Source organism: Ochlerotatus camptorhynchus, unplaced genomic scaffold, assembly GCF_037179485.1.
Source record: "Ochlerotatus camptorhynchus isolate MF236.1 unplaced genomic scaffold, CSIRO-AGI_Acam_v1.1 ptg000379l, whole genome shotgun sequence".
Classification (NCBI taxonomy): Eukaryota; Metazoa; Arthropoda; class Insecta; order Diptera; family Culicidae; genus Ochlerotatus; species Ochlerotatus camptorhynchus.
The window spans coordinates 3,627,003-3,635,366 of NW_027040867.1; the positions used below are offsets into that span (position 1 = coordinate 3,627,003).

Genomic DNA, 8,364 nt, shown 5'->3' on the forward strand with positions numbered 1-8,364 from the left:
ACAACTCTGGAGAGCATTTTATGTGGTCGTTGCACAGATAAATTATATTCCAACTCTTTACTGATGTAAGCCCTTAAATGACCCGTTTTATTGAAGAGGACATCCATGGCAACTTACGCTTGGCGTGTTTAGTGTAGGTGACAGCATCACGGACCTCATTTTCCAGGAACAACTTCAGCACACCTCGTAGATCATACCAGAATACCGTTTGACACCACCACGGCGAGCCAGACGACCGATGGCGGTTATCTCGAAGAACTTTGCGATGACGCTTGGCACCTCCTTTACCAGACCTTTTCCTCCTTTGCCACGACCAGTCAATTGTTGCTTGTTAGGTGTGAAGGAGTGGACTAGCCACCACCTTCCTACTGCTCCGAAGCGAAAATGAGCTAATGCCATACAGCAGCGCTCTTTTATATCTTTTCAGGTTAAAGCAGAATGATGTGCAACCAAGTGGTATAAAAGCTACAAAGACTCCTCCCATTATGAGTAGTTTGCTATCATGTAGCGACACTGGCTCTTTTCCTTTTGCGTACACGGCGAATGAGAACGACACAAATTTGAGTTTAGTTCACTCATAATCGCCAAAAGTGCAGGAACTCATCGATGAGTAAATTTGTCTCATGGTTTCCTGTGGAAAATCTAAAAAATCTGCCAGAAAATGAGGAAATTGACGAAACATTTATTCAGTCTCGGAGTAGTACCAATAGACTGAATCCTATCTTTCTTCTTCTTCTTCGCATTTCAAGCTTATTGTATTTCGCATATTAGCTTATTGCGTGCTCTCAACTTAGTGTTCTAGATGCACTTCCACAGTTATTAATTGAGAGCTTTCGATGCCTGTACCATTTTTGCATTGGTATAATTGTATGGCAAGTCCAATCATACTTCTATACCCAGGGAAGTCGAGAAATTTTCCAACCCGAAAAATTCCTAGACCGGACCGGGAATTGAACCCAGCCACCTCCAGCATGGTCTTGCTTTGTAGCTGTGCCTTTACCGACTGAGCTAAAGGAGGCCTCAATCTTTACTTTTCTCAAATTCTGGAATTTTTCCCTGGAAAATCCTGGAAAAACATGGGAAAACATGAGGAAAATTTTCTCATCGCTGAGTTCCTGCACTTTATTTCTTATTTCTGAGATAACTAAAATCAAATTTGGGTCGATCTCATTCGCCGTGATATCACCTTGAAAGATATCGACGCCGGTGGTTAGCGTGATTACCTCTCACCCCTCTCAGTCGGCGCCACTGGCATGTTCTAAGGCATAACATCTCTGATCACGCCTTCCTTCGGGAAGTAAAGCCGTTGTCCCCGGTTGAGTTGATGGGTCGATTGGTAGGGTCCAGATGTGGGAGCTGCCTCCCTGGCGTCGGTAGCATTGGATCTCATTACGGAAAACAATCTCGCGTCACTTTTCAATAGGTCCTATCTACATTGATCGATTCTCTTCATCGACACTCTCTTTCGTAAATAACTCGGCTTCACAAATGTTTCCTGCCGTCTTCGTCGAATTAGATGCTAGATTGTTGCTTCTTCCATCGAAAATATCCGGACGTGGCGATTCAAAGTTGATCAAAATAATTTGTACCCCTGCTTAAAGTTTGATTACATGAGCATTTTGTGTGATCGTTGGTTCTGAATATGGACAAACAGGCAGAAGAATTCTATTCCTACTCTTTACTGTAATAAGCTTGGTGGCCCTGAAAAGAGCCGTTTTGTTGCCAAAGTTGGTGATGATTTAACCTCCGAAACCAAACAGAGTGCGTCTCTGTCACTTCAAAACGTAGATGACATCCATGGCCACTTACGCTTGGCGTGTTTAGTGTAGGTGACAGCATCACGGATCTCATTTTTCAGGAACACCTTCAGCACACCTCGTAAATCAGACCGGAGATACGTCAGACACCGCCACGGCGAGCCAGACGACGGATGGTGGTTATCTCGAATAATTTGCATTTGATTCTGAATATGGCGATGAGTGTGCAAAATATTACGCAATTCCATCCTCCCTATTCGCACGTGCCCGAGGATCGGAAGTGAATGCCACTTCGACTTGTTTCATATACTTACTTCTCTCTGACGACTGTGCTGGGGAAGCAGCATATGCATGTAGGCAATTGGTGGATTTGTTAGTTAATTCGACGTTTTTGGACAATGCTGGACATTTACCAGTTTTTCAATAGTTTCTTGTTGAAAATCAAAATTCGGAAGCATTGTTATCGATGCGTAGTCATATTTCTGATCGATTGATGATAAAATTATTGAAATTGAACCAGGTGCAGCTGAGTTATTAACGTTCAAAATCTTTCTTAATTTGTTACATGTTCCATTTTCAGTTTTCACAAAGTGTACTCCCATATAGAAATCAAAGACGTAGTCCTACGTCAAAAAATCCCGTGGTTTTAACAGATCGGATCGCTGAACAAATGAATCGGCCTTTATGGATTTTCTAGCAAAATCTAAATTTAACTTTCATGTCGGTTTGTCGGTGCTATCAATATCATCCTCTGAAGTCATTCTGAATGTTTGCTAGGTGTTCCATACAATATCACTGGATTTATGCTCAAACAACTGAACATGAAAAAAAAGGACGTGGCAAAATCGGAACGCCAAAAACGAAACACTACTTTAATTCAAAATTAAACATTTTTATATTATTTTCCTTCTTTTAAACACGAGCAGGTCTTTAGACTTCTACTTTTTTAATTATGCTTGACCAGTGTTGAGAATATATCAAAAAAATCAAATCTCACCAATGCCCAAGATCACGCCAAACAAGCAACTGCGAATGATATTACAAGCTTCGTAGCCACGAATATCAAGCTAACAAAACTCATCAGCTACAATTCTAACCAAACTGTGGTGAGTTTGAGTTTTATGATTTTTGTTTCCATCCGAACGCGACCCGAAACTTACGTCACTGCTGGCAGCAGTAGTTTCGTGTCTGCCATCGGCGAAGAGTTAAGAGAGGCAGCAATCTATACTTTCTTTTTCCAAGAAAACGATGGGCAACGGAATAATTTTTGTGTCGAGTCAAGGCTCAGCTTCATTTTAATCAATGATTCAATAGCAAGCATGATTTTTTGTTCCAATATCACGCGTATGAGAAGCGGAAAAATATAATTTGATTGTTGATTTTGACAACACTGTGGTACTATGAATAATATATACCATAACCAAGGATGTTTATCAATAACCGTCGATAACGTCAGCGTTAATATCTGCAATAGTGAATTTGCAGACGTTGACGTTATCGACGGTTATCGATTGACATGACCATGACATTGTTTTTTTCTTCTTTTGAAGGTTGCCCACACCATTCTATTTTCCTTTAACTTTTTTAAGGCTGATAGCTTACAGTGACCATTTGGTGGATTTTTTAAGCTTTTGGTTAAAATTTGACAGATGGAAAGTTATCGATTAACTCTGCTATCCGAGCGTGGTTATTTCTGACAAAAAGAAGTTAAATTTTGACAACCGTGGCTGAGTTCTGCTTGAAAACCGATCGGGATTTTCGAACATAAATAATAATGAAGTAATGAAATTTGGTTGTTAGCAGAATGCTAAATAAAACAGCAAAAAACTAACTCGGCAAATGATTCACAGCTTAAGAGTCATATTTGAAGATTTTTCCTTCTTTTGAAATGATTATTCCGTTGTTGATCGAACGACAACTGATCGAAAAGACATTTAAGTAAGGGTTAGTTCATCACCCAAGATATATTTTTTTTGCTCGTTTTTTTTTAGCAAAAAATTGGAAAAAATATCAAAAATCCAAGAAAGTCAGTTTTTTCCATAGATTCCTGAGAAAATTGACATGTTAAAATCTCATCATGTAAAAAAAGGTCTCTAGGCAAAACCGAAAGGTCGATCTATTGTGGTTTTATGAGTCCAACATTATGCCATGATGACTCACAAATCATTTTTTTGCATGTCAATTTTTTTTTTAATCAGAAAAAAATATGTTTTTTTCAAATCTTTGGTATTTTTTCCAATATCCATTCCAATGAATTGACATTACGCTGCTTTTACTGCATTTGATTATTTTTGAAGCCATAAAAATTACATGAGATTTTCGACATGATTGAAATGCATCCTCTTGGATGTAATATTCAAATTTATTTTTTGCTGTGTAATTGATAGAGGTAATACATACATGTGGGGCTTATTGTAAGTGAAAATTACCTCGGAATGGGCGTGAGTCTCCAGACATTCTGAATGGGTTTCTGGATCTGCAATGGAGCTATCACCTTCTAACTCCCGGACTAAAGCTGTCTACAATGTCCATAAATGCGACATTTTAGAGAGAGTTTTCCCATAATAACACTGCCGGCCAGTGGAGGTTAGAGGGAATACTCACACACTTAGACTGACATTAGGATCACTAACCCTATAAGCATGCTTTGCATACACAGTTTTGCTCACGAACTGTTCATTTGCTAATAACTTTGCACAGAGTTGACGAAACATAGTTCTGTTTAAAGCAGTCGATAGAATAGTGCTTAAGCTTTTATGTGAAAAAAGAAGATTTTAATTCTAGTAATAAACTGTATTTGATTTTGCGTTGCAAACTGAACTGAGAAATGCTCGCTGCACACCTCGGACTTTAAGTGTAAAAATGCATTGGTTTTGATTCAAATGATAAGATTTACATACTATTTGCATGCCTACAGTAAACTATGATCCTAATCTATCAATTACTTTAAGGGAAACTAAATTTCAACAACTGAGTTAAAAGTTATTAACAAATGAGCAGTTGGTGTGTTCAATTCCAGGCCCGTCCCGTTCTATGCAATTTTTAACTATGCCATTTTTTCACACTCCCTATTGCTATTATCAATGTGCCAGCAACGTTTACCGAACGTATCGTACGGTTTTTCCTTCCCCATTAACAAACCGTAGAACCATAGAGGTAACTCTAAGACCAGAAGGTCCCGAAGAAACGAGCTCAACTTTTTGGCTCAGCTCTGGTACTCTCTTCGGTCCCAAGCTAATCGATTCACCCCTCGAAACATAGGAATAACCAATAACCCCTCATTTTATCTGTCAAACTTTCATAGCGAATCAAAACAAACATTGCGTAGTACTACAATTTCGACTAGAATGGGATACGTTAATCGTTTGCTTGGGACCAATAGGCTAGTCAAGTAGTGAGCCGATTTAAAATCGTTAGTTTCGTATTGATTGTTGGTAGAACTCTCTGCATCTCTCTTTAGTAAGTGTCCAACTAATAATCCTTTGCATCCCTATCAGTTGCAAGGACGTGGCTCGATTGTTGAAGGTCGTTCTACTTCCATCTAAGTGGCTAAGATCAATCCCAAAATCTCGGTCCAAACGGTAACGAATGGAGGTGGAGATACTCTCAAACAATGGTCTAGGACTTGTACCACCTACGAATATGTGCAACTTGCTTAATTCGAATGCGAATGCAAATGTAAGGAATTATTTCAGAGACTCCGTGTTACAATAATATGCTGCCAACTGTTCTATCCATTCCAATCGATAAAATTTTCCAAAACTGTTTTAAAACGCTTTTCGAACGCTCCAAACTTCTCAGGTTCGCATGCTTGGCATGCACAGTTGTGCACACAAAACTACTAATTTGTCAATAACTTTTCACTCAGTTCTAGAAATTTATTTTTCTTTAAAGTAATTGATAGATTAGGATCATAGTTTACTATAGACATGCAAAGAGTGGGTAAATCTTAACATTTGAATCAACACAACACAATTTTTACACTTAAAGTCCGAGGATGTGCAGCAAGCATTTCTCACTTCATTTTTGCAACGCAAGAGAAAATACAGTTTATTACTAGAATTAAAATTTACTTTGTGTTAACGTATCTATAACAAGCTTAACCTCTATTCTATCGATTACTTTAAAAAGAACGAAGTTATTACCAAATGAGCAATTCGTGACCAAAACTGTGTATACCAAGCATGCAGGTGCGTATGGCTATTGTCAGCAGTCTGATTTTATTCGGGTAACTTTCTATTTAAACTACGTGTTAGACAGCTGTTCTTTTTTCGGCAACTCTAAATTGGCAGTATTTTGTACTATTGAAGTTGAAAGACTAAGGAATCGTTTGAATACATGCAGCGAAGTGTTTTGGTGAGAAAATCCAGTGATATTACCATTTCAATTTTGATTTCCAAAAACAGTCACTGCCTGCCGAAGCCGTCATTTACCTTATAAGAAATTCAGCATATATAAAGCTTTGGTGTAGGGTAAATGCACCAGTCATGGCTACTCGTTCCTGTTATGGTGTGTTGCAATTATTACCTGTGGAAGTTCCATTGGTCATAATCGGAATACATTATACCACCAAATCCCGTTAATATGAATAGCTAAAATTGCAATTAAAGGCCGTCCATTATGAATTTGTTTAACTTGTATCCCTACACCGTTTGAAAAATTCATGTAAATTTTTGCGTTATATAGAGAACACGTTGATATGTCATGTAAATGTAAGTGCAATGTCGCTTAAATCTATAATTTTGTACCTATCGACCCATCATCTCATGAACCGGGGAACAACGGCTTTACTTCCCTTCCCTGATCAGAGATGTTATGCCTCAGAACATCCCGGCGGCGCCGACAAGGATTGACCCCAGGCCTGCTGGGTTGAGAGGCAATCACGCTTTCCACTACACCACCGGCGCTACTGCGGCATCGATTATCATTGTGCTTGCCACATTATATATAAATGCATGCCCTGGTTAGCATAGAAAGCTCTCAAATAATATCTATGAGAACACTGGCAGCGTGAATGCAAAAAGCCTACCTTCTTATAATAATAAATTTTAAAAAATCCTTTAAATCTTTTGTCAGCTCTGCTTCTCGCATTCACTCTGCCAGGGGTCTAAGTTGAGAGCAGGTAAAACGCTTGCATCAGAAGCGTAAAAATCAAAAAAGAATGAACAAAACTTCAACATAAATATTTAAATTTTTCCTCATTCTGGGAGTTCCTGATAAATCCAAATTTACAAAATCGATGACAAATCTACATCTTCCTACTTACATGCACTAATTTCCACAACAGTTGCCTATATATCCAGCTTGGATAACATTTTCCCGCTACCCAATAACCGTTTCTTCACAGAACGTAACCATCCGAAACCATGTTCAAAAACCACTTGAGCTTCCCAATACACTCAGTTCACTTTCAAAAGTCCGAAAAAGTTCCGAAAATATTCCAACAATTCACCTAAAACTCTCTCTATTCGAAAAAAAAAACTTCTCGCACACGCACACCGACCGTAACGCAGGACAACGAGCGAACGAACTGAACCGAAAATTCGGACAACACTTCCCTCGAGCTCGCAGTCCGAAGGCGAAGTAGAAAATGAAAATTTTATCAGTTAATTAAATTCAACATACTTTTATTATTGCCTCCTAGGTAAGCACTCCAACTTACCCGATGGATGGTAGTCAGACGGGCTGTTGATGAACAGTTGACGGCATGTGATTCGTGCGACAACGGCGTCACCCCCTAGATAAGTGTAGTATGTGTAGGTAAGTGTAAAGTAGCAACACTTGGCGTAGCCCCAATTAGATATCTTTTATTTGCCAATAGCTACTCATAATGGATACTTGCTTCTAGGTGGTGGTTATCAGTGACCACGAGATGAGACAGATCAGATATACGTATTGACACGAAGGTATGAATTCCATACGACATGTCTCGAAGTAGGTACCTACAGATGGAGACGACGGGTCACGTGCCGGTTTGTGTCAAACATTTTTTGAGCTAGTTTCTAATCAATGTTACTCTTCAATTAAGATAACAATCAATCTGGATAGCGCCCATTTGACGGCGATTGACTGAAAAATACAAAACTTGGAAATTACGTAATTAGTGAACAGACCCATCTCAACATCAGAGCAAAATCAGCTGGGTGTGGCAATGTGTAGTATTGAATGTAAATAGCAAACAAATGTTAAGAACTTTCACACAAATGATTGAACATACTGCTTGTGATATCTTTGGAGCTTTTCAAACTGTTGTAAAAAAAAATCAGAAAAGTTAAAAACGAAAATATTTCGAAATATGATATTCTACTATCTACACAGTTTGAAAACATCATATAAATATGTGAAATAAGGACTGTATCGACAACAAATTGAAATCAAATTTTAAATGGAATGATCAGGTGGTTTAGACAAGCCAATATTGTCGTGAGCACTCAATTCTTAGTTCACAGCATTTTAATGTTAAAATTGATTCACTGTGATAAATTGAAATGAACCATATTTTTTTAGAGACGCTGATAAAATACGAAAATATATTTATTAGGCTCGGTCTTTTCAATGAGTAAAAACATAGTTAATAACGATACATAACAACCAGTTGAGCTGGGTA

The 8,364-nt window shown here is 38.3% G+C and overlaps 1 protein-coding gene across 7 annotated transcripts in view; it reads right to left on the reverse strand.

Moving 5' to 3' along the window:
• Nhe2 (Na[+]/H[+] hydrogen exchanger 2) overlaps nt 1-7,291 on the reverse strand; it is a 273,598-nt gene extending 266,307 nt beyond the window's left edge. For 4 of the 7 annotated variants that reach the window (XM_065232881.1, XM_065232880.1, XM_065232878.1 and 1 more), the window contains exon 1: nt 7,024-7,291. The gene's annotated coding sequence lies outside the window, so the exon portion shown is untranslated. The remainder of the gene's footprint in view (nt 1-7,023) is intronic. The other 3 variants (XM_065232883.1, XM_065232882.1, XM_065232884.1) reach the window with 2 other exon arrangements.
• Between the last annotated feature and the right edge of the window lie 1,073 nt (nt 7,292-8,364).